The sequence below is a fragment of the Bos taurus genome, chromosome 28 (genome assembly GCF_002263795.3).
Source record: "Bos taurus isolate L1 Dominette 01449 registration number 42190680 breed Hereford chromosome 28, ARS-UCD2.0, whole genome shotgun sequence".
NCBI classification, from domain to species: domain Eukaryota; kingdom Metazoa; phylum Chordata; class Mammalia; order Artiodactyla; family Bovidae; genus Bos; species Bos taurus.
The window spans coordinates 38,285,361-38,312,947 of NC_037355.1; the positions used below are offsets into that span (position 1 = coordinate 38,285,361).

At 38.7% G+C, this 27,587-nt stretch overlaps 1 long non-coding RNA gene across 1 annotated transcript in view; it reads right to left on the bottom strand.

Annotated features, from left to right (window-relative positions):
* LOC101908174 (uncharacterized) overlaps positions 1–27,587 on the bottom strand; it is a 609,245-nt gene that overhangs the window by 158,618 nt on the left and 423,040 nt on the right. Inside the window, exon 3 of the long non-coding RNA XR_009493272.1 lies at positions 22,451–22,652. This is a non-coding gene — a long non-coding RNA (uncharacterized lncRNA). The remainder of the gene's footprint in view (positions 1–22,450; positions 22,653–27,587) is intronic.

Genomic DNA, 27,587 nt, shown 5'->3' on the forward strand with positions numbered 1-27,587 from the left:
ACTTAATATTTTTCTTACCAAGGAAATATTAGAAGCATTCTCATCAGAATTCTAAGACAAGGATGGCCACTATTACCACTGTTATGATACCATTTTGAAAGTATTGGCCATTGTAGACAGACACATAAAAGAAATCAGACATGAAAATGAGAAAGAAAACAATAGTTTTCACTATTTGCTATTGATGTGAATTTATATTTAGAAAACCCATGAATCAACAGATGAAAGGGGTTATGAAGAAGAAATTCAGTTAGATTTCTAGATACAAAACCCATATGCAGAAATCAATAGATTTCCTTTTACGAACAACAACAAAACATAAATTGGGAGTACATTCTACTTGAAATAATTTAAACAGTGATAAACTACTTCTTAATAAATAATACACTCTTTGAATATGAAGGATTTTTAAAAACATTCTTATCAGACTCAAAAAAGACTTGAACATATAGAAACTATTGTATCTGGGATAAGATGACATATTTATACAAATGCACAAATGTCAATTCTCCCTAACTAAATATGACTCCAGATATAATTACTTATTTTTAAATTGAACAAAACTAAGCTAAATTTCATATGAAAAAATAAAGAAAATGAGAACAATAATATGAAAAAGTAAAAAGAGGGGTACCTAATTAGCATATTTAAATGCACTGTAAAACTAGAACAAATAAAACAATATGATACAAAGTCATCAACAAATATAAATTAGTGGAAAAAAGAAAACCAAATACATACAAAATGTTATTAGATATAGGTAGAATTTTAAATGAGGAAAGGACGAATTAAACAATAAATGTGCATTTTTTAAGTTGAACGTAATCATCTAGAGAAAAAAGATTTACAAGGTACTTACCTTATACCAAGATAAATTTCAAACAGATCAAAGATATAAACATTAAAAAAATCACCAGTAAATGTAGGTATGTTGAACAGGGAAAAGTGTTTTAAGAGTAGGAAAGTCTTGTCCAATTATCACAACAAAACACAGAAAGCTTAAAACCTTGATAAATTTTATTACATTAAAAACCAATTTATGAATGTAAAACATAAGAAAATTAAATTATGAATGAACTATAAAATATTTCACAAACCATATTACAAAGAATTACTTGCCTACTTATGAGCAGAATTTCTATTAATCAATAATAAAAATGAACAGCTAAATGGAAAAATGGACAAAAGCTAAAGTTTCAGTGAAAATAAAATTTAGGCGACAATCTCACTGATAATAAAAGAAAAGCAAAGTGAAGCCTCTCAAACAATGGGGCTTTGTTCATAGGCTACAGGGACTAGTATGATGAAGCTCAATAAAGTCAAATGTAGTCACTATTTGATCAGAAAAGTAAAGAAAATAATGAACTTCTAATCATACAACAATATAAGTTTCTATGTGTCCAAATTGATATGAAAAGGTAAATCGATCAATAAATAAGCAATAAATAAATAGGAGAGAAAGGAAAACTCTTTCTTAGGTTTCTCTCTACTCAGTGTATTAGGTTGGCCACAAAGTTCATGATGTTACGGGAAAGCCCAAACTTTTCATCCAACCCAATAGAATGAATAGTAGAAATAATCATCATTTACCTTCATTTATAGATTTTAAAATTAGTGGATGAATGTGTGATTTAAAACATCTGCATAGTCTCAAGGTATCTCCCAGAAGACACTCAATAATTACAAAGGGAAAAGTATCATACAGTGGAAACCCTGCCAGGTACCGTCTAAAGCAACTGATCAAATTTGAAATTATAAGCAGAGGAACCAAATCCACATCACATTCCTTGTGATGCAATGAAAGACACACCATTGCTTCTAAGGTACTCTTACCCCATGTTTAGTCATAGAGAGATATGAGGCAAACCTAAATCATACAAAATAACTGTCTAGTCCTCTTAAAAAATGTCAAGGTGATAAAAGAGGGGGGAAAAGATATAGAAACCATTCCAGATTAAGAGACTAGGGTATCAATGCAACTAAGTAAGTGTATGATTCTGAAATTAATCTTGAAAGTGAAAGTGTTAGTCACTCAGTCATGTCTAACACTTTGTGACCCCATGGACTGTAACCAGCCAGGCTCCTCTGTCCATGGAATTCTTCAGGCAAAAATAGTAGAGTGGGTAGCCATTCTCTTCTCCAGGGGAAATTAACTGATACAAAGCTGTCTTACATGCATTATCTAAATTTCACCAAGTGCATTATGCAAATGTCTTTACACTGATCTAAGATTAAATTCTGTTTTGGTAAATGTACTATGTTTATTTAAGATGTTAATATTTGAGGAATACTGCTGATATGTATAGCAGATTTAGCAAATCTTTGCAATATTTTTGTATATCTGAAATCTTTTCAAAATGAATATGTGAGTTTTAATAATTAAAATGCCAAATAATGTATATTTTTTATTATAACACTGACCCAGAACCAATAGTTTTATAATACAGTGTTGGCCAGTGTATAAGAAAACAGAAACCTTAATATATTACATTCAGGGTAAAAACTGGTACAATCTCTATGGGCTGCATCAAAATTTAAAATTCTGTGCAAAGCAAATAAAAATTTAAAATTCATATATTTTTTCACTCAGCCTTTCTACATATGGGATTTTGTCCTCTTATTTACACTCAGATATGTGCAAAATGGTAAAGTGTACAGGATAATCATTGCAATATCACTTATGATAGGAAATAACTGGAGATCATATCATTTTCATCTATACAGGACTGGTTGTTTCAAACAACAAAATTAACTTTTTCTACTGATTAAAAAATAAAAGAATAAGGAAGCGCTTCAATCAATAATATTGGATAATATCTAAAATACACAGAAATAGTTACACAGAAAAGGCAAGGCTCATAAAATTTTATTATGTGTAGTTATACCTATATATATATATATATATATACCTATATATATACTTCTTTAAAATGAAATGTAAGAAACACTGTTTGGTTTGATGATATGTTAAGAGATATGAGAGCCATGTAATTCTCTAGGCAAGAATACAGGAATGACCTGACCCAGGGATCAAACCCAGGCCTGCATTGCAGGCAGATTCTTTACTGCCTGAGCCACCAGGGAAGCTCAAAGTTAACAGAAGTACCCAGATTTTCTGAGTTCCACTCCCAACACTGTCACTACCAGTCCTTGAATAAATTACAGTCAACCCTCCCTGTCTTTTGCCATGGAATTCACAGATATGGAAAGCCAACAGCACTATGCCGTCTTATAGAAAGAATTGAAGCATCTATGGGTTTTGGTATCCACCCAGGATCCTGAAACCAATTCCAGGTGAATACCAAGGTAGACTGGACTCGGCACAGAGCCTGTTCCCTCATCTGTGAAATGGGGAATAACAGCTGCCAACTGAAAGGTTGTGTTGAGGGATAACTGAGGCAACTGACATAAAAGATTCAGGACAGTGCCTAGCACTTAAAAATAGTTCAGCAACTGTTTTTTTTTTTTTTTTAATCAAAGCTTTTAGGGAGAGGATATCTGAGAGCAACTCCAGAGTATGAGCAAGTCCTTTCACTGCACACATGTGAATATTTTGAATTTTGAGCTATGTGACTGTATAACTATTTAAATATAGAAGAGATGAGAAAAAATACATTCAAATAAAAAGCAAAATTATAAAATTCCATGTTGATGTAAGGCAGAACCAACACAACATTGTAAAGCAATTATCCTTCAGTTAAAAATAAATAAAATTTTTAAAAAATAAAAATGAAATTTCATTATCCTATAAGGATATAAAATCTCAAAGGTCTCATTCTTCTTATCCAGTTATGTCCCTCTGATAACATGAGTACAAATATCTATCCTTCTGGAGATGAATTTATACATTAATATTATTTCAAATTATTTCTGTCAATATTTATAATTATTGGTTTTATATTTTCAGGATAGTTATGATACTATTGTCTTAACTGAATGACCTAGATTTTGAAGACATGTTGATTGTATTAATTCAAAATAAAATACATTGCTATTTTTTTCTGTAACAAGTGTTTTGGAATCAAACCCTTGCCTTTATTGGTAAGCATACACAATACGTTAATTAAATAAATATAAGATTTTCAATATTCACACTAGCTTAGCCTCATGGGCTTTATAAGTATATTAATGGTTACAGGTAAGATACTGGCTCTAAATTTTATGAAAACTCTGTAATTTTAATTTAGAACCTTATCTCCATATTATCTGCACAAACAAATTTCGTGAAATTATTATCTTCTAAGTAATAATTTAAAGTGGGGAGACTCTGCCAAGTATGACCAATGATAAAGTCTGGGTTGATGTAATAAAATGCCCTTAACTAATTTGGCTAAGTTAAAAAGCTTTATTATCCTTAATCTTTGATTCTAGAAATGGAAAATGAAGCAGGAATTTCAATTTGCATAAAAAGCTATAAGAGTATGTGCATATACTCACGGGGCTTTAATCTCATAAATTCTGCATTCTCTGCCAAGACCAACACTATCACTGAAAATTAATTTGATATCAAAAGCTCTGATTGTGTTGCAATTAAAACCCATCATTACCTCCCTTTTTAGGAAGGGAAAGTATCCAAGCCCTTCTTGCCAAAGCTTAGTTCTACAAGACTTTGTATTAGACTGAATACTAGAGACACTTAATAAAACTTGAAAATAAGAATTGTAGCCTGAAGCAACATGTCTTCTTAGTTGTATTTTAATATCTTCTCCTTGCTTTAGGACTATAAAGCCACCAAATATGTCCCTACACTTTCACAGTAAGGAAAAAGAAATGGTATTAATAAGCCTTTTTCTCCTACACATCACGTACACTGCTGCATGTTCAACATTTAATGCTCAAAATATTCATAAGATACAGGCATACCTTGGAAATATTAATATTTGGGAGTTCAATTCCAGACTACAGCAATAAAGGGAATATCACAGTAAAGAGTCACACAAATTTTTTCATTTCCCAGTGCATATAAAAGTTGTGTTCATACTAAACTGTACTCTAGTAAGTGTATAATAGCTTTATATCTGAAAAACAAAATATGCACCTTAATTTAAAAACACTATTGCCCACAAATGCTAACCATCATCTTAGCCTTCAGGGAGTTAAATTTTTTTTTTAAATAGTAACCTTGACAATCACTGATCACACATCCCTGTAACAAATATAATAATGAAAAAAGTATGAAATACTGTGAGAATTACCAAAATGTTACACAGAGACAAAAAGTGAGCAGATGACGTTGGAAAAAAATGGAGCTGACAGGATTGATCAAATTAATGTTGCTGCAAACCTTCCATTTGTGAAAAAAAATGCAATATCTGCAAGGTACAATAAAGCTAAGTGCCATAAAACAAGGTACGCCTGTATAGAAACTGCTGACCTTTTTACATATCAGAAGCCTGTCAAACAAAGAAGTTATATAACCTAGGCTAGGTTAGAAATATAACACGAGTCTCCTTTGCCTGTATTTATATTTCCCTAGTTCTATTTGTTACACACTCTTTTTTCCCCATGTCTTTCCTCCACCTGCCTCCTCAAACTCAATCAATGATTTGATTCAAGTCATGTCTGTGTTCTAGTCTAGAATAGTGATTATCAAACTATCGCGCGTTTATGAACACATTAACAGAGAGACCTTTTTAAATGCAGAATCTGATTGGCAGGGCTGAGTTCAGAAATCCTGAATTTCTAGCCAGCTCTTGGGTAATGCCCATCCTGCTATTCCAGGGACCACACATTGAGTAACACAGCACTAATGCCTTCTCCCTTCCCTGTGGGCATTCCAGCTCTAAGCAAAAGCCCTATTAAACATCTGCCATACAAATTGCTTTTCCAAAATTCATCTCACAGTCTCATTAACTTGACCAGTCTAAACTGACCCTAAACTTTGCTAATATTATGGGTGATAAGGAATCCAATATTCAAATATATTTTGTCTTCCTCTATTACACAAGTAATGCATAGTTGTTATTGTTATATGTGCCAATTTAATCAGAAAAAAAAAACAAGCAAAATTGAACTATGAACTATAAAACATTTGCCTGAAACCTATGTTGAGAAAAGGACTCAGAAAAAGATTATAGCATCTTTCCAGTATTATAATCACATACTGCCTAAATCTTTGTGGAAATTTATTTTGTGTTAATAAATATGCATCTACTCCATCATAAAATAGAAGACCTTACTTTTCCATGTGAGATTACAACACGTGAGTCACTTTCTCTGGACCTCAGTTTTCTCATCTGTTAAATTAGTTGAACCAGGTGAAGCAGAGACATTACTTTGCCAACAAAGGTCCGTCTAGTCAAGCCTATGGTTTTTCCAGTGGTCATGTATGGATGTGAGTGCCAAAGAATTGATGCTTTTGAATTGTGGTGTTGGAGAAGGCTCTTGCGAGTCCCTTGGACTGCAAGGAGATCCAACCACTCCATCCTAAAGAAGACCAGTCCTGGGTGTTCACTGGAAGGACTGATGCTGAAGCTGAAACTCCAGTACTTTGGCCACCTCATGCAAAGAGTTGACTCATTGGAAAAGGCCCTGATGCTGGGAGGGATTGATGGTAGGAGAAGGGGACGACAGAGGAAGAGATGGCATCATCAACTCGATGCACATGAGTTTGGGTGAACTCCGGGAGTTGGTGATGGATCGGGAGGCCTGGCGTGCTGTGATTCATGGGGTCACAAAGAGTCAGACATGACTGAGCGACTGAACTGAACTGAATGAAGAAGTGACATGGTATCATTTGCCTTTACATGAAGCTAATAAAATTAACATTAAACAGGAAATTTACTTAAATTGGGGGTGGTTGGTGGGGACAATTACCTGAGCTCTACTTCTATGTAGATAATAAATGGCTCTCATAATTAAGAGTTTACAATTTAGTTTTCTGGAGTTTCCTTTGAGAAGACAGGCTTTTTACCTGTTTGTTTTATAATTTAGAGTCTCTCTCCATCAAACACATGACTGATATTCTGGACTTTACCAAATGAACATCAACTACCCCAGTCAGCCCCATCTTTAACTACCTCCTGCTGGGGAGGATTTTTGTTGTTGCTAAATCATGTGGCTCTGCATCTCCAATTTCCTCTATAGATATACCAGTTATTTCCAGGGTTTAAAAAGAAGGAATTACCTTTCATTCATTTTTCCTTTCTTCCTTCCTTCAATTTACTTGTTAAAGTTAGTATACAAACTTCTAACAATTTCTGATAAATCTTGCAATTTTTAAAAACTAGAAATCATCTCTTTAATTCCTATCTAATAAGAAAGCTGTCTTAAGTGAACAGTGCAAAGAAATAGAGGAAAACAATAGAATGGGAATGATTAGAAATCTTTTCAAGAAAACTGGAGACAGCAAGGAAACATTTTAAGAAAAGATGGGAACAATAAAGGACAGAGACTGAAAGGGCCTAACAGAAGCAGCAGAGATAAGAAGAGGTGGTAAGAATACACAGAAGAACTATACAAAAAAGCTCTTAATGACCCAGGTAACCATTATGGTGTAGTCACTCACCTAGAGCCAGATATCACGGAGTGTCAACTCAAGTGGGCCTTAGGAAGCATTACTACGAACTAAGCTAGCAGAGGTGATGAAATTCCAGCTGCACTATTTCAAATCCTAAAAGATGATGCTGTGAAAGTGCTACACTCAATATGCCAGCAAATTTGGAAAATTCAGCAGTGGTAACAGGACTGGAAAAGGTCAGTTTTCATTCCAATCCCAAAGAAAGGCAATGCCAAAGAATGCTCAAACTACTGCACAACTGCACTCATTTCACATGCTAGCAAGGTAATGCTCAAAATCCTTCAAGCAAGTCTTCAGCATTATGTGAACTGAGAACTTCCAGACATACAAGCTGGATTTAGAAAAGACAGAGAAACCAGAGATCAAACTCCCAACATCAATTGGATCATAGAAAAAGAAAGAAGAATTCCTATATATGTGTGCATGTATGTATATATATACATACATACATGTACATACACACACACACACACACACACACACACACACACACACACTTCTGCTTCACTGACTATGCTAAAGCCTTTAACTGAGTGGATCACAACAAACTGTGGAAAATTCTGCAAGAAATAGGAATACCATACCACCTTACCAGTCTCCTGAGAAACCTTTATGCAGGTTAAGTAGCAACAGTTAGAATCAGACATGGGAAAATGGACTGGTTCAAAATTGGGAAAGGAGTACATCAAGGCTGTATATTGTCATCCTGCTTATTTAACTTACATGCAGAGTACATCATGTGAATGCTGAGCTGAATGACTCACAAGCTGGAATCAAGATTGCTGGGAGAAATTTCAACAATCTCAGATATACAGATGATACCAATCTAATGGCAGAAAGTGAAGAGAAACTAAAGAGCCTCTTGATGAAGGTGAGAGAGAGTGAAAAAGCTGGCTTAAAACTCAACATTCAAAAAACTAAGATCATGGCATCTCTTCCCATTTCATGACAAACAGATGGAGGAAAAGTGGAAACAGTGACAGAGTTTATTTTCCTGGGCTTCAAAATCACTTCAGACAGTGACTGCAGCCATGAAACTAAAAGACTGCTCTTTGGAAGAAAAGTCATGACAATGTAGAAAGCATATTAAAAAGCAGAGAGATCACTTTGCAAACAAACATCCGTATAGTCAAAGCTATGGTTTTTCCAGCAGCAGGTATGGATGTGAGATTTGGATCATAAAGAAGGCTGAGTGTTAAAGAAGAGATGCTTTTGAACTGTGGTGCTGGAAAAGACTGTTGAGAGTTCCTTGGACTGCAAGGAGATCAAACCAGTCAATCCTAAAGAAAATCAACCCTGAATATCCATTGGAAGGACCGATGCTGAAAGCTCTAATACTTTGGCCACCTGATAGGAAGAACTGGCTCATTGGAAAATACCCTGATTCTGGGTAAGATTGAGGGTAAGAGGAGAAGGCAGTGACAGAGGATGACATGTTTAGATAACATCACTGACTCAATGGACATGAGTTTGAGCATATTCCAGGAGACCGTGAAGGACTGGGAGGGAAATCTGGCACGTTGCAGTCCATGAGGTTGCAAAGAGTTGGACGCCATTTAGCAACTGGACAACAAATCAGCATGAGAGGCAAAGTATATATTTCACAACACAGTCACTATCTTCATGTTATAAAGCATTTGTGTTCCCTTGATAGTATTATATAAGGACACTGAGGAAAGAAATCAAAGATGACACAAACACAAAGATACATCATGTTCTTGAAAGAATCAATGCTGTCAAAATGACTATACTATCCAAGGCAATCTACAGATTCAATGCTGCTGCTGCTAAGTCGCTTCGGTCGTGTCTGACTCTGTGTGACCCCAAAGACGGCAGCCCACCAGGCTCCCCTGTCCCTGGGATTCTCCAGGCAAGAACACTGGAGTGGGTTACTATTTCCTTCTCTGACAGATTCAATTCAATCCTTATCAAATTTACCAATGGCTTTTATTAACAGAACTAGAACTAAAATCTTAAAATCTGTATGGAGATACAAAAGACCCCAAATAGCCAAATAAATCTTTAGAAAGAAAAATGGAGCTAGAGGCATCAGGCTCACTGACTTCAGACTACCCTAAAAGCTATAGTCATCGTAAATAGATGGTACTGGCACAAAACCAGAAATATAGATCAATAGAACAGGGTAGAGTGCCTAGAAACAAACCCTCACACCTATGGTCAAACTCTGACAAATAAGGCAAGAATATACAATAAAGGAAATATGGTATCCTTAGTACATGGTGCTGGGAAAATTGAACAGCTACATGTAAAAGAACAAATGAAATTGTAACATCTTTAACATCATACACAAAAATAAACTCAAAATGGATTAAAGACCTAAATGTGATACCAGACCATATACAACTCTTAGATGAAAACATAGGCAGAACACTCTTTGATATAAACCACAGCAATATCCTTTCAATCAGTCTCCCATAATAATGGAAATAAAACTAAACAAATGGAGCCTGCTGCTGCTGCTGCTAAGTTGCTTCAGTCGTGTCCGACTCTGTGTGACTCCATAGATGGCAGCCCACCAGGCTCCCCTGTCCCTGGGATTCTCCAGGCAAGAACACTGGAGTGGGTTGCCATTTCCTTCTCCAATGCATGAAAGGGAAAAGTGAAAGTGAAGTCGCTCAGTCGTGTCCGACTCTTCACGACCCCATGGTCTGCAGCCTACCAGGCTCCTCCGTCCATGGGATTCTGAGTCATACTGCTTCTCTCCAAAGAAACTGGAGTGAGGACTCCATTATCTGCCACTAGAAAGTGTTCTAGACTGGCTGGGCCTCCCGTCTGAAATGCCCACAGAGTGTGCGTAAGCAGGGGGTCAGGCAAGGAGGGCCCTCAGAACCCAGGCCTCATGCCTGCACCCCAGCTCACCTGGACGAAGGCCTCAAACAGGGGCAGGTTGAGCCACTTAAGGAAGGCGAAGGACTTGGTGCAGCGGGCCACCTCGCTGGATGTCATGCTTGGCGTGTGGGGCAGCAAATCGGCTGCCAGGCGCTGGAACACCTGGGTCTGGTGGAAGCCGAGTTTGCCTTGGGGACAAAGCTTTTGCACAGCAAATGAAACCATAGATAAAATGAGAAGATAATTCACGGGAGGGGAAAAAATATTTGCAAATGTGACCAATAAGGGAATAGTCTCCAAAATTTGAAAATAGCTCATGCAGCTTAATATCATCAAAACAAACAACCCAATCAAAAAAAAAGGGGGGGTGGGGGGCAGAATACCTCAACAGACATTTCTCCAAAGAAGACATACAGATGGCCAACGCGCACATGAAAAGATGTTCAACATTGCTAATTTTAGAGAAATATAAATCAAAACTATAATGACTTATCATGTCTCATGAGCCAGAATGGGCTTCATCAAAGATTCCACAAACAGTAAATGCTGGAGAGGGTGTGGAAAGAAGGGAACCCTGTTACACTGCAAGTGGGAATGTAAACTGGTTCAACCACTCCAGAGAACAGTATGGAGGTTCCTTAAGAAAGCAAAAATAGAGCTACTATCTGATCCTACAATCCCACGCCTGGGCATATGTCTGGGGAAAAACATGGTCCAAATGGATATATTCACCTTAATGTTCACTGCAGCACTGTTCATAATAGCCAAGACTTGGAAGCAATCTAAATGTCATCAGGAATGGATAGAGAAGATGTGGTACATATACACAATGAAATATTACTCAGCCATTAAGAAATGAAATAATGCCATCTGCGCAACATGGGTGAACCTAGAGACTGTCATACTGAGTGAACTAAGTCAGATAGAGAAAGAAATATCATATGATATTGCTTATATGCAGAATCTAAAAAAAGTTACATAAATGAACTTATTTATAAAGTAGAAAGACTCACAGACTTAGAGAATGGACTTATGGTTACCAGGGGTAAGGATGAAGGGAAAGGATAATTTGGGAATCACACGTACACACCCTCTATATTTGAAACGAATAACCAACAAGGACCTACTGTACAACACAAGGAACTCTGCTCAATATTAACTATCTATTAGTAAAGAATTTGAAAAAGAATAGATACATGTATAACTGAATCACTTTGCTGTACACCTGAAACCATCACAACACTGTTTTACTTCAACATAAAAAGGTAAAAAAAAAAAGATAATGTGTGTCATATGTAGATATCATTTTCTTAAATGCACTTATCTCTGCTTATGTTCCCTATACACTTACCATATTTAATGCTTCTCCAATGAGGATGCCTTATCTCTAATAAAGATACCTTCTAAGAAATATATCCAAGGATATCCTTCTTGCAGTTAATTCAGCCAAGGATGATTGATCACCTGACACTTTCTAACTACTCTGCTAAATTCATTCACAAATGTTTTATTCGATAGCCACATCAATTCTTTTACACTTTTTATGAACTAACCACTCCTTATTTTATAGGTTAAAGAAGTTAAATTACTTTCCTGAGGTTCCATAATTAATTAGAGAGCCAGAATTCAAAAATCAGATCGAAGTACAAATTAATGTGGCTTCATATGAAACACAATGAACTTACTCCCTGCACTGGGATACTATGTATGAATTTTTTTCAAACTCCATATATGCCCAAGGTCTTCAGGTTAGAATTTTTCTATTTTGGCTTGTTTCTCTTATCACTTGTCCAGGTATGTTTTTATCAAACAGATTTTTAAAAACACCAATATCTTCTCACTATCAAAAATGTTTTTCATCATCATATGAGCTACATCAAATGCTTAAATGTACTGAACAGTCAAAACATTTGGTTCTGAAATAGGAGCCCCTTTCCCACGACAATGATTTAAAGCCCTTATTTTTCAAGTGGTGCTCTTTAAGAATATAAGTGGTGCACATTTATACCCTGGCTAGCTCTACAACATCATCATGTTGGTATTCTGGGAATCAGAGAACAAGTTGTTCAGAGAGAAATTTCATGAAACACCACTTGGTATTTCAGAGCATAGAACAGAATGTGAGTATGTAAGTCCATTGATTTCCATGGGCCGGGGGTCGGGGGTGTGGTGGTGGTGGTGCATCTGAATGTAAAAAGTAAGAGACAAGTAACAGAGAAGAATTCAGGAAAATATGAGACCTAGCTCAGGGACTATATAGTGATGGTTACCTAAAATGGTCCTCAGTATATATGGTGTTTCCTCCTGTCATATGTATATAAAATGTATATACTGCAATATTATTCTTTGCCAAATACTGTGTAGAGAGCAAAGAGTGTACCATATACAAATGGCACTAACAAATATTTCAATCAATTAATGACTAGTGAAACTATGATTCATACATGCCCTCTTAAGAGTGTGATGAAGGAATTAAGCTAAAGAGACTCTCCTGAATGATGGTATAAGTGCTTAAGTGCTGGAGTTGGGATGTGATGATATACTAGAGTCGGAAAATAAAGGCAGATATACCAAATGGAGTAGGAAGGGGTTCTTCCCTTTGGACCATGCACCCCATCAAGCTTTAAATAGCACTGCATTAGTTACCTATGAGTCTGAGTGAACTCCGGGAGTTGGTGTTGGACAGGGAGGCCCGGCGTGCTGCGATTCATGGGGTCGCAAAGAGTCAGACACGACTGAGCGACTGATCTGATCTGATCTGATGTAACAAATTACTTCAAATTCAGCTCCATCTTGCAGAGTGACTGAGGGCAATAGTGAATGGCCAGTGTCTAGACAGTAAGCTGCATGCAGCAAGATAAAACTGTGAAGACAGTTGTGAAAATTGCTCATTTAGAAAGGAAACTGAGACCTTTCTTTCCTCCTTAGTTTTCTCCAGGACAAATGACCATACAGATACAGTGTGGTCAGGGATAGATCAAGAGGACTAAAAAACTTAATGTCATATCTTTAGATGGGGAAGGTTCAGATGGTCCGTATATCTCATCGGTGGAGACAGGAGAAGAAGATCTATCAGGTTCCTTGCCTCTTTATACTTTTTATTTATTTGAACAACTTCAGTGTAATGGTGTTTGATGTAATTTACTTTGATTTAGTTGACATTTAAGAGTACAGAAAAAATTATGAGTCAATGCTGAATAAAAGGATCTTAATTGAAATTCAATCTAACTCAGAGTCCTCAGAATCAAGGCAAGAGTCAGGTAAGGAGGACATGATGTGGAACCTGTGGCCTGCTGGGAGGAAGGGATGTTTCACTGGGCTGACCCTATTAGCAATATATAAGCTTTGGTAGAGAGATGGTACAAGTGGTAAAGAATCCTCCTGCCAATGCAGGAGACATAAGAGACTCGGGTTCAATCCCTGGGTCAGAAAGATCCCCTAGAGGAGGGCATGGCAACCTGCTCCATTATCCTTGCTTGGAAAATCCCATGGACAGAGGAACCCGGTGGGCTATAGTCCACATGGTCTCAAAGAGTCGGACATGACTGAATGTCTGAGCAACAGCATCATCAGGGACTCTGTCGGCCTTACAGGGTGATTACCCAATGAATAGACAGCTGAATAAGCAGCTGTGAGGAACAGAACAGGACAAATTTGAAGTCAGTGTAAGAGTTTGAAGTTTAAATAAAGTAATATGAATAATCCCCAAAGTTATGTAGATTGAGGAGTATCTCACCAGAGCAGTGAGATTGAGTAAGACACCTATGTCTTTATGAGCCAAATTTCTTAAGAGATCATCTTTTTGATTACTCATCCAGTCCCAAATTAGAATACAAATATTCCATAAGTTTAAGGTGAAGTGCCCTGTTCAGAGATGTTATAGGTGCTTAAGTACTGGGGTTGGGATGGTAGATTGCAATTTTGAAGGTCTCCATATAACGGTCAGGGCACCAAAAGTTTCTAGATTACTCAGTAATATGTCATCTTTACACTGAATTAACAGTTATCTATCTAAATAGTCTCCCTTAACCCAACTTCTGAATCCTGATAATTCACTTTAGACAGAGGCAAGAACATGAACCAGGAGCCAGGAAATCAGTTAAAAGAAAAAAAAGTCATGTACTATGATAAACTGAGAAATATAAATGAGCAAAAGTCCAGCAAACACAGCAGCCAGTGGTAATTAGGAGAGCTCTGTGGAGACAGGAGGAACACTGGTGAAAAATATCAAAAACACTAATGATGTGTTTGAGATCAAGGCCTGAATCCTACTGCCTCGCTGTACCCTATAATCATTCAGATACTCAACAAATAATTACTAAAGTTTGGGGGCAGGGATTGTGACAAATACTAGACTATGATAGTGAAAAAATGTCAGTATTTCTACCCAAGGAGTCACATTCTATGAGGGAATATACACAAACAGATGCAGAATCATATGATGATTCATTCTTGGAAAATTATAGAGCACATCCAAAAAGTTCCTGCACTAGCCTATGGGGATGAGCAGGGATGGAAGAAAGAAAGACCAAAAGAAGTGGACTGGAGTGAGTAGGTGGCCTCAATAGAGAGAGGTCAGTCAGTTCAGTTCAGTTGCTCAGTCATGTCTGACTCTTTGTGACCCCATGGACTGCAGCAAGCCAGGCCTCCCTGTCCATCATCAACTCCTGGAGTTTACTCAAACTCATGTCCATTGAGTCGGTGATGCCATCCAACCATCTCATCCTCTGTCCATCACCTTCTCCTCTCGCCTTCAATCTTTCCCAGAATCAGTGTCTTTTCACATGGCTGCTATAATAGGCTGGCATGAACCTCAATCAATAGAAACTATTGCATAATATAAAGAAATATGTGGTCCAGAAAAACAGCACAGTGGATGAAGATGCCAAACTTTACTCAGTTATTTCCGCAGTGTAACACGCTTGTGATTTATTTGAGAGAGAGGGAAAGGAATGGTATCTTCTGTGGAAGATCTTATCTAAAGACATGGTTTGAGTTCAATTCTATGTAGGGATTATAATAAAAGAGAATATATTTGCCACACAATACTGGGTTCCAGGTTCAAAAATGATCAATTAGCTGGATGAAAATAAAGGATTATCAAGTGTGATGAAGGTGACATAATCAGAGATGACATCTAAAATTGACTAGGACCATTAAAGAATAATGACAATCTGAATGATAACAATATCATGTTATGATATAATGATAATAACCAATAACAAAATTTCTGAACATATTAGCTCCTGCCCGCTGTTGGACTGTAAGATTTTCACTTCTCTGGGAGAAGTCATCCACACCCTGAGTACATCATGCCTTTGAAGAAGTGCAATCCTGGTGCTTGGCCAGCACGTCACAAATCTTGGAAGCTGTTTGTAAGCTGTACAAACTAAATGTCTTTCATCTAGTGTCTTCTGAGACTTGACACTTGGTACATGTGTGTTCAGTCATGTCCAGCTTTTTACCATCCCATGGACTATAGCCCACCAGGCTTCTCTGTCCATGGAATTTTCCAGGCAAGAATACTAGAATGGGTGGCCATTTCTTCCTCCAGGGGATCTTCCTGACCCAGGGATAGAACCCATATCTCCTGCATCGGCACAAGGATTCTTTACCACTGAGCCATCTGGGAAACAAATGACACTTAGATCTCTGATTAACTTACTTTTAAGAGCCACTCTCTCCATATAAAAATGAGGCAATGGGAGAAAAAGAAAGTTGTATGAGAGATTTAAAAGATAATTTATTCACATTTAAACAGGCTAACTGCTCTAACCAGATTCTATTCACTTCTTCACCCATTACATCTTTGAGAGAATATTCCACGTGTCACTTCCATATCAATTTTTTGAGTTCCTTCTACATTCTTTCCTTTCCCAAGAATTTTTTTAATTTATTTTTTTATTGAAGGATAATTGCTTTACAGAATTTTGTTGTTTTCTGTCAAACCTCAACATGAATCAGCCACAGGTAAACATATATCACACAAGTGGTTTATATATAAATATATATCCACAAGTGGTTTGTTATGGCATTAAGTGAGATTAAAACAAATATACAAAAATGAGAAATCAAAGATGAACCTCAGACAAATGGCAGTTACAAAATCAGGCAAATAATAATTAAAAGAATGGAATATACACATATACATATACACCCATGAGCAAATTCAAAACAGTCCAACAAAAATAAAGTACAGTAGATTTACCTGGCAAACAAAGGAAATCAAAAATTATATTTACCCATTAAGAACAAAACTAACTAAACCACAAACTGGAAAACAAAACTAAAGCAAGGTGTCAAGTGGGGAATAAAGTAATGAAAACAAAACTAACAAACATGTTGAGAGGAAAGGAAAGAAGGAAAAGAAAGAAAGAATAGACATGCAAAGTTAAATAGAGGTAGATGAAGAAGATTTATATACATTAAAGATTAACTGCAAGGGGAAAAGAACAGTAGGAAAGGCAAACAAAGGAATAAATGTAGAAAAATACAATAGGTTTTAAAAATTAAAATTATAAAAAAGAGAAAAGAAAGAAAAAAAAAGGAAGAAAGAAAAAAGGGGGGGGGAAAGAGGAAAGCTCCACAGAGCTGCAAAAGCTCAATGCAGAGGCAGAGGTTTATAGCAACAATAAAAAGTATGACTGAATATACACATATACATATACACCCCTAAGCAAAGTCAAAACAGTCCAACAAAAATAAAACACAATAGATTGACCTGGCGAACAAAGGAATCCAAAAAGTATATCTACCAGAACAAAATTAACTAAAGCACAAACTGGAAAACAAAACTGAAGCAAGGTGCCAAATAGGGAATAAAGCAATGAAAACAAAACTAACAAATACGTTGAGAGGAAAGGAAAGAAAGAATAGATATGCAAAGTTAAACAGAGGTAGATAAAGAAGATTTATATACATTAAAGATTAACTGCAAGGGGAAAAGAACAGTAGGAAAAGCAAACAAAGGAATAAATGTATAGAAAATAATAGGTTTAAAAAATTAAAATTAAAAGAGAGCGAGAGAGAAAAAAAGGAAAACTCCACAGAACTGTAAAAGTTCAACATAGAGGCAGAGGTTTATAACAACAATAAAAAGAATGTGAGGAAAAAAACAAAAAAACTCAGAAGCTTAATTAGGTTTCATAGTGTCCATGAAATCAACAAGTATAACAAAGAGGGGGAGGTAAAAAAAAAAAAATTCAAGATTCTACAGAACAAGCCAAAACATAAGAATAATAAACGTTTTTCTTGAGTCACTGCTGTCAGAGTCCTTTCCCTCGCTGGGAGTCACAGTCCACCTCACCTCCCTAGAATCCCCTCCAACACTCTGCTGACCTCTGGACCTGCTGTGGGGGCAGCTCAGATTCTAATCTGGTCCTGCTCTGGTGTGTTCTTGCCTCCAAGGTCCACAGCTATCAGAACTAGTGTGTTTTCTTTTGTGGGAGCTCTCGGTCTTCTTTTAGGTATTCCATAGACACAGAGTCTGCCTAGTTGATCATGTGGATTTAATCTGCAGCTTGTACAGCTGGTCAGAAGGTTTTGGGTCTTTTTCCTTAGCCATACTGCCCCTGGGTTTCAACTGTGGTTTTATTTCCACTTCTGCATGTGGGTCAACCACTGCAGTTTGCTCCTGAGGCTGCCCTGGAGGGCTTGGGTTTGCCCCTGTGAGGGCCAGGTGTGGAGGTGGTCCAGGGGTTCTGGCAGCACCAGGTACTCAGGGGAGTTGGCGGCTAGGGCAGCAGGAAATACAGTGCTCTAGAAGGGTATGGCAACAAGTACTGGCCAATACATTCCAGTATTCTTACCTGGACAACCCCTCTCCCTGACAAGAGAAGCCTGGCAGGCCACAGTCTACAGGGTCGCAGTCAGACACTACCAAAGCAACCCTGTGCGCATAGATGCAAGACTTGTTTTGGCTGTGGCAGCCCTGTCCTGGTGACAGTTGAGCCTGAAGGTAGCACAGCTGCTTGGCTTGAGGGGACCCTCGTGGCACCAAGTGTGCAGGGACACAGACTGCCTCTGCTGCAGGAGTTACGGCCCTTTCAGAGTCTTTTTTCAAGCCTTTTGTAGCTGATGATCAGAAGGCCTCTTTGGCCAGTCTTTCTCCATAGCTCCACCCATTCAGGCATTTAGAGGGCCCCCTTGCCTGGGGTCCTTCTCTGTTGTTTGGTGCAACAGGCACATAGAGGGGGGCCCTGGCTGGGGTTCTCTGTAGATCTGCACATCAGGCACTTCAAGGGGCACCCTGGGTGGGGTCCTGCTCTGTAGTTCAGTGCATCAGGCATTTGATGGGCCAGCCTCTCTACTGTTCATCTGCCAATGCTGACGTGTGGGGAGAGAGAGGCTATGGTGATGACTCCACCCCCCACGCATGACTCAGCAGTATCGTATCACTTCCATGGCTGCCCAGCTTTCCTCCGCAGGCATTTCCTACCACAATCTCCTCCCTCACCTCCTCTTGATCGGTCTCCGGTCTCTCCGCAGTCAACAGCAGCCTTCAGCCTGGGATTGCTCCACGATCCCTAAACTTCAGTTCCCAGCCTCTGCGCCTTCCAGGAGACCTGCGTCCTGGTCCAGGGTAGGTACGGCTGTGGCAAGGGCTGTCTGACTCCCATTCCATTAGACGGCCACAGAGCAGCTGTTTCACTCTCAGCCTCAAGCATTTCTCCTCTGACTCAGACAATTGCCCCAATGTGGGGACTGGACCCCTGCTTCAGTCCCCCCACCCACCAAGGGCAGTTCCAGTCCTACTAACACTCCTGTTTTCCCCCCTAGTTTCTTCGTCCTACAGAGTTTTGCATGGTTCTCTATATTCTTTACCTCTGGTCAGGTACCCCTGTCTGCTCTCAGCTGGCGTTCTGCGTGCACTTTTGCATCTGAAGATGTATTCCTGATGTGTATGTGGAGAGAGTTGTGCTCCATGTCCACCTACTCCTATGCCATCTTGTTCTCCCCTCAGCAGAATTCCAAATAGTATTTCTTGAGCATGTTACATAGCAAACATGGTTTTAAGCATTGCAGATGCAATTATAATCAGCCATAATTCCTGTCCTTGTAACACAGTTTAGTGTGAGAAATGTATAAACAAAAGATTTTAATATAATATGATAATTGTGCATTAATTCTATGAGGACACATATTATCCACCAATCCACCCAGTAGGCATTCAGCACACATTTATTGAATTCCACCTACAGGCCAGGTACTGGTCAGTCATTGAGAGTGAACAGGACAAATAGTGACCCAGCCTTCAAGGAGCTGAGATGCTAACTAATTAGGATCTTCTCTAGTGGATGAGGGTGCCTCGGTAGTCTACACAACAAAAATAACATATTGAATTTCTTTAGAAGCATGACCCACTCCAGTACTCTTGCCTGGAAAATCCCATGGACGGAGGGCCTAGTGGGCTGTAGTCCATGGGGTCGCTAAGAGTCAGACACGACTGAGTGACTTCACTTTATTTTTTCACTTTCATGCATTGGAGAAGGAAATGGCAACCCACTCCAGTGTTCTTGCCTGGAGAATCCCAGGGACAGGGGAGCCTGGTGGGCTGCCGTCTATGGGGTCGCACAGAGTCAGACATGACTGAAGCGACTTAGCAGCAGTAGCAGCAGCAGCAAGCTTTACTCAACATGGGTGACAGGCAGTACAAACCATGGAGCCATGGTAACTTATGAAATGTTTGAAGATGGGCAGTGGCCAAACAAATGATAACTAGAGGGGTAACTGAAGCACATCCACAGTGTTCTGTGCTGTGGGAAGCCTACTAGGAGCTCTATAAGCAAAAAACTTCATGAAAAAAAAAAAAGGGAAATGCCAGCTAAATAAAAATTTAATAGATTTATTTACTGCAGAATTTTCTCCGTCTTTAACATGAAGAAGCAAGTGTACATCCAAGATAGGTCTATAACTTGCATAATTAATAGATCATTTGACTAGAGAGTACCTTTTTATAAAGCATGATTCAAGGCTACCCTTATTTGGAGCACACCTTTGAAAACGATGGGACAGAGCAAAACCCAGGCCAGTATGGAGCTGTTGATAGAGATAATTAGGTTTGTTTGACTCATGCTGTGAAAGGCTCTTGGGCAGTACAGTTTGACTCTCCTGCCTAGATGAGTGTAAGAGGAGAAAAACAAAAGATTTCCTTGCTTTTATTTTTTTCTCTGAATTAAACTAGTTTACTTTCTAAAAATACATATTCCTGAAGCAGTCAATATAAAGAGGTGTACAGGAAACCATATACCAGATATGAATGTACCTTCATTTTAAATTTATCAGCTGTTAATATTTTCACATTTTGCCAAAATTAATATTTTATAGAGCGAATTATATCCGCAAGTATATATCTCAAGATCATCACCCAAACAAGAAACAATAAATGCTTCAGAGGGTATGGAGAAAAGTGAATCCTTCTACACTGTTTATGGGAATGTAAACTGGTAAAACCACTATGGTGAAGAATATGGAACTTCTTTAAAAATGAAAAGTAATATGATCCAGCAATCCCACTGATCCATATGATCCAGCAATCCCACTTCTGGGCATATATCTGGAGGAAACCATAATTCAAAAGGATACAGGCTCCCCAGTGTTCACTGCAGTACTATATACAATAGCCAGGATACAGAAGCAACCTTAACGTTCATCAACACAGGAATGGATAAAGATGTGGTACATATATACACTATAGTATTACCCAGCCGTAAAAAAGAATGAGGTAATACTCTTTGCAGCAACATGTATGCACCCAAAGACTGTCATACTGAGTGAAGTCAGTCAGACAGAGAAAGGCAAGTACGATATTGCTTATATGTGGAATATAAAAAAAAAAAGGGTACAAATGAACTCATCTACAAAATAGAGATAGAGTTACAGGTGTAAAAAACCAACTTATGGTTACCAGGGTTAAGGAGGGGAGGGATAAACTGGGAGGTTGGATTGACATATACATGCTACTATATATACTTAATTAATAAGGACCTACTATAATATATGGCACAAGAAACTCTACTCAGTATTCTGTAATGGCTTATATGGGAAAAGAATCTAAAAAAAAAGTGGAAATATATGTGTGTATGGCTGACTGACTTTGTCATACACTTGAAACTAACACAACATATGAATCAGCTATACTCCAATAAAATTTAATAAAATAAAATAAAAAGAAGCCTGAAGAACAATTTTAATACAAACAAAAATCAAGTTGCAGAATGTATTCTATAGTACCATATGTGAAGTTTCAACATCTTCAAAAATTATTAAACAATGTTTTGTGAATTCACAAATAATAAACTAAAATATAGACATGCTGATGAAAATGATACACACTGAGTTTTCGATTGCAAATTTCTCCAGAAATAATGGGAGGGAAGTGTTTTTCATTGTGTCTAAAATATTTAATTCCTTAATGAAAATAAAAACAGTATATGAACACTGTAAGAAATAATGGATATTTATAAATGTGGGCGATGACTTTCTTAGGTCCATTTCCCAGGGAATAGAATTTGAGACTGTGATCTGTGGACATTCAAGAGGAACTTCTAAAAGAAAATGAGGGAAAAAGGATTGGACAGAAGGAAGACTGACCAGAAGAGGGATATATACCATCTGATCCTTCAGGGATGTCTGAAGCTGGGATGACTCTTCAGAGACTTCCCAAATTGAGACAAGTACCTTGACTATCTATAAACTGCAAAAGTAGATAGGCTTTCAGCTGACCCTGAGAAGAGGTGGAAATCTGGGCAAGACAGTGCACTTAGCCAAGAGCATTTCAGTTCACAGTGCTAGCCTTCAGCTGTGGGTTGGGGGAGCAGGCCTTGCTTTGGTCTGCAAGGCAAATCTGTTCTTCACCAGCCACAGTTTCCCCTACAATGATGTGCCTTGTGTCATTTTATTATTGCCTACTTGTATGTTTGAAATACTTCACACTTTTTCAAACTTCAGCATTTAAAAAAGAAAAAGAAAAACAACCTTCCAACCTCAAGTTAACAGTATTTCCCAAGGTATTCCCCCGACACACAGACACATACACACACCACAACATAGGCACTGGGTGGAACCAGGCCATATACTTACTATTTTGATGTTTTTCTGCTTTTGGCAACTGGAGATTCTCTTCTCTCTCTCTCCCCACCTTTCATTGGTTTGGAATGCCTTGCTATGTTATTTTTAAAAGTACAGTTTATTCAGCATATTTGCCTTTATGTTATAAGAGAGCTTAGTTGGCTTCATGCTGGACCATGGCTGTTTTCCTTAAAGTGTCAATTCTGAAGTGATTCTAAAAGAATAAAATCAAGATAATTCTATTATTGGAATATACCACTCTCCCTTAATCATCTGAATTTCCCTCCTTTCACCCCAGTACAAAAAGTTCAGTTTCATATAAAATTGTGTCTTTTTCTTTTGCCTTATTGTTTTTGGTCAGTACCATAAAGTCGACTAAGATTCACACACTTACTAAATCAGGATCCACCAACTATGAGTCAAGAGACAAATCAGAACCATGCCTGTTTCTGTCACACAGCAATGATGTTCATTCATTTACATATCATCTGTGGTAGCCCTGCCCTGCAGTTGCAGAATTGATAGCTGTGACACAAACCATATGGCCCACAAAGCCTGAAATATTTACTATCTGGCCCTTAACAGAAAATGCCTGCTATCCCTGCTTTAAAAGCCTCAGCCATTTATATATTTTGCTTTTAGAAAATTCATACAAGGTGAACACAGCAGTGGCCAGAGTTATCACATATGGCCACTTGACCTTTCTTTACTGTTTTTCAAACAGAAACTAAAAAATGTATGAACGCCTGTTGTAGGCAATGCTTTCTTTTATCTCTGCAAGAAAAATCTTAACTGCAAGAGGTCCCTGTGAAGAAACCATTTCTTATCCTAAAATATGTCTCAACTATAAGGATAGAGTCAGGAGAAAACAGTGTTTAGATCTACTTTTGCAGTTTATAGATAATCACAAATTAATGACTTAGGAAATAAACAGTAGTGGTTTATATTTGTACATATGCACGCACACACACTCACACACACACACACGTATATTCAGGGAGTCAATTCTGCAGTAGGTTGATAAGATGTCCAGGGTTCCCCAGGAGGAGAAAGGGGTCTGGGGCTCTCAAGGAGAAAAGTACAAACATTCTTTAATACATTGTTTTGTCTTAGTCAATATAACAATGTATCTTGCTCAACATGTTTCTCTTTAACAATAACCTTCTGACTAATCCTGTCATCTTAAAACATATATTATGTGAGTGAGTCTGGTAAGATATTTCTATTATTCATTCTATTCTTGTTATCTTAAAATATAAATTATGGGAGTGCATCTAGTAAGATTTTACAACCTTGAGACTCTTTTGATTTATTGTAATAACTAATATACTATATATATATATATATATATAAAACTATGTATATACTATAAAAATATATAAAAGTGAAAGTGAAATTGCTCAGTCATTTCCAACTCTTTGCAACCCCATGGACTGTAACCTACCAGGATCCTCTGTCCATGGGATTTTCCAGGCAAGAGTACTGGAGTGAGTTGCCATCTCCTCCTTCAGGGGATCTTCCCAACCCAGGGATAGAACCCGGCTCTCCTGCAAAAAGTATATAACCCCCTTGCTAACACTGGCAAGGGGGGCATTCTCTGTCCCCCTTCTGATGTCTATGCCAGAAGCTTTCTCTGTCCCTTTTCTTATACTAATAAAACTCTGCTACACAAAAGCTCTTGAGTGATCAAGCCTGGTCCCTGGTCCCAAAGCTAAATCTTCTTCTTTGGAGATCACAAACCCAACATAGTTCACCATAAGCTATCAGCTTGGGGGCTTGTCCAGGATCTTCAGGACAAGATAAGAACACTCAGAGCTCTAGCCTCTCTGCTTTCTCAGTATGCACATTTTCTGCTTTGCTTTACTAACTCTAAGGTGTGCTTGTGTCCATGAATGACACAGCTTGCGTGAAGCAAGTGGTGAGCCCTGCTCCATGGTTTCATGGGGCCTCGTTATGACTGAAGGCTCCTTTTGGGGAGCCTTTTGGCGGGGGGGTTCTACCAACCTGCCAATGCCGAGAGACACCCAAGGTCCTTGTCAGGGGAGTGACCAGAAATGGGCCAAGTGTGTGAACTGAACTCTCCCCTCTCAGTCACCTCTTCCTGGTCTCTTTGGCCATTTCCTAATTGCATAGGGAATTAGAACTACTAACCTAATCTGTCGGATCATAGACTTTCAATGGACTTGTGATTCATTCTGTTACTACGTACTTTTACTTAGACCCTGTGTATGGAAGCACTTAGCCTTGCTAGACTAGGCAAGCCCTGCTAGAAAGTCACTAACAGCAGCTTTGGGAGCAATGTGGAGCTCTAGCTCCAGCAGCATGTTTGGGAGCGAGGCAGAACTTTAGCTCCAGGAACATTTCTCAGGCTAGAGGTCACTCTCTTGGCTACCTGCCTCAGGGTCCAGCGACCTGAAAGTGAGTCTTTGTCACAGCTGTGTCTCCTATCTATGTGGAGAGAAGCACTGCTGGCAACCATGAAGTTTTTGAGGACACAGATCGGAAACTGCAGGATCTGGTCAGATTGGAAATGCAATGGACTTCTTCCTTTGGTAGCGCTAGCTCTTAGCAGACCAGAGAAGGCTCTCTGACGGCTTCTGTCTCAATTCCTTAGATATTTCTTTTGTGGAAATGAACTGGAAGGATTGGCCCTAGTAGCTTGAGGACAAAAATCACTCTTCCCTTGCTGGCCAACCCTCCAGAACCTCTTTTGCTATCACATATACTGTTGTGGTATGGTGACACTCAGAAGGGACATCTTGGTTGTTGTTCATCCCTTTATGACTCACTGCCTCTACTGCAGTCAGGACTGTATTCAGGAATGTGCATAGGCACTAGGGATGCTTCCCCTAGTAGTCCTAGCCTGGGAGGCATTCCAAAAAGCTACTCTGCTCCACCCCGAGTGGCATCAGAAGAAAAAGGCAAATCAAACAAAGGTCTTTGTGGTATGGAACTAAATCAGTCTGGGATGCCATCAGGTCTACCCCCGGTGCATCTCCACCCCACCTCAGTGGTAGAACCAGGAGGGACGAGTAAGACGCCTGCATTGGTAAAGGACAGACTAAGTCTGATCAGGGAAAGCTTTGGTGGAGAAGTCTGTCTACAATCCCATCTAGAGCAGGGAAGGAAGCCTCCACTGGAAAAAAGCCATGTCTATGGATGCCACTTTTTTCTCTTACAGATGAGAGCTAGCCATTCCAAAACCACTCCTTTGAAATGTATTAAAAAAAAAAAAAAAAATGCTGGGACAAGTTTGATTCCCAGACTTTCAAAAAGTCACTCCTGATTTTCTGTGATACTGAATGGCCACAATAACCTTTGGAAGATGAGTAACACTGGCCTGTTAAAGGGTCTCTCAATTACAATGCTGTTTTACAATTAGACCAGTTCTGTAGAAAACAAGAGGAATGGATAGAAGTGCCTTATGTGTTGCTCTTTATCTCTCTACAAGACATGCCAGACTTAAGTCCTAAGAGTGCAGATTTGGGTGTGAAACCTTCAGCTGCCTCCTGTTCTCTTACTTTGCCCCTTCATCTGGGGCTCCCAACTGAGCAGGCTGGGAGTTAGGGCACCCTTCCAGGAGGGGCTGCCTCAGTCTTGGTAGAAATTCAAATGGTACCAATTGTGGTTGAGACTATCGAGAGGATCCAAAAAGTACACAGAAGCCTTTACAGGATTCACTTTACTTTATGACCTTAGAGAGATGTAATGCATATCTTGGGACAGATGCTGACTCCTGACTACAGAGCTTGAGTTTTGGGGGAAGCTACTACTTTTGGAGATAAATGGCTTGAACTTGAGACAAGGGGAAAGAGGGAGTATGAAATAGCCCTCCTCCCTACTGGGACCCAAGAAGTTCCTATAACAGAGCCATTTTGTCAGATGTATTCTTGAAGGACTCAAGCGAGCACATGCCAAGACTTAAAACTATGCTAAGTTGACTGCATAGAACAGGGAGAGAAAGAAACTCCTGGTAAATTCCTAGATAGACTATGGGAGGCTCTCCACAAGTTTACTGATGTTGATCTTGAAAGTGCAGAAGGAGGAATGATCTTAAAAGACAGATTTCTCACTCAGTCAGCTCCAGATATCTGCTGTAAGTTACAAAAACAGGAGTTTGGACCAAATCAGTCTTTAGAAAAACTGTTACAGCTGGTCCAGATGGTATAATATGGTAGAGAATATAAGGAGGAAAATAGGAGAAAAGAAAACCCGGCAAAAGACCGAAGCCCCAACAATGGCTGTTAGATCCACTCTGAAACAGCCTGAGGAAAAGTGCCCAGAGGAACCCAGGTGAAAAGGGATGGACTTATTATTACTGCAGAAAGGAGAGGCATCTCAAGTGGGTTTGCCCTCAGGCATCTAAGCTGCCCCTGGCTCCAGGTCTGCAAAGGAACCTACTGGTGAAGAGACTGCCCTCTGCGGTGTAGGCCCCAGGGATCAGACTCTCAAGACAATCTGGACTGAAGGTGCCCGGGAGTCCCCACAAAAGCTCCTGTCCTAATTACACCTGAGGAACCCCGGGTATTAATAACTGGGGGAGGTGGGGGAGAGTCAATCAATCAATTTCTTTTGGACACTGGGGAAACGTTCTCTATGTTCACTGAAGCCCCTGTCCCGCTTTCCTCCTGATCTACTACCATAATAGAACTGTCAGGATGAGCCAAACACTATTATTTCAGTCTCCCTTTAAGCTGCAACTGGGACTCTGTGCTGTTTTCTCACGAGTTTCTGATCATGCCAGAAGCTCCCTGACCCCTTCTGGGAGGGATATACTGAACAAGGTCCAGGCCTCTGTTTTTTTGAATATGAAGCCTGTCCTTTCTCTCCCATTAATTGAACAAAATGTAAATCCTCAAGTGTGGGTTGATAGAAAAATTGTGGGTTGAGCACAAAATGCTGTTTCTGTCTTTATCAAGCTCTTCACCTATTTTCACATCAAAAGCAGGATCTATTAAAGCCTGAGGTGTTAAGGAAGAGTTAAAATCTATCATTGAATATTTAAAGGAGCAGGGGCTATTAATTCCCTGTAACAGTCCATACGACACTTCTATTTTGGGTGTAAAAAAATTCAAATGATAAATGGAGACCTGTTCAAGATATATGAATAATAATAAGTGTCTAATCCTTATACTTTATTGTCTGAAAT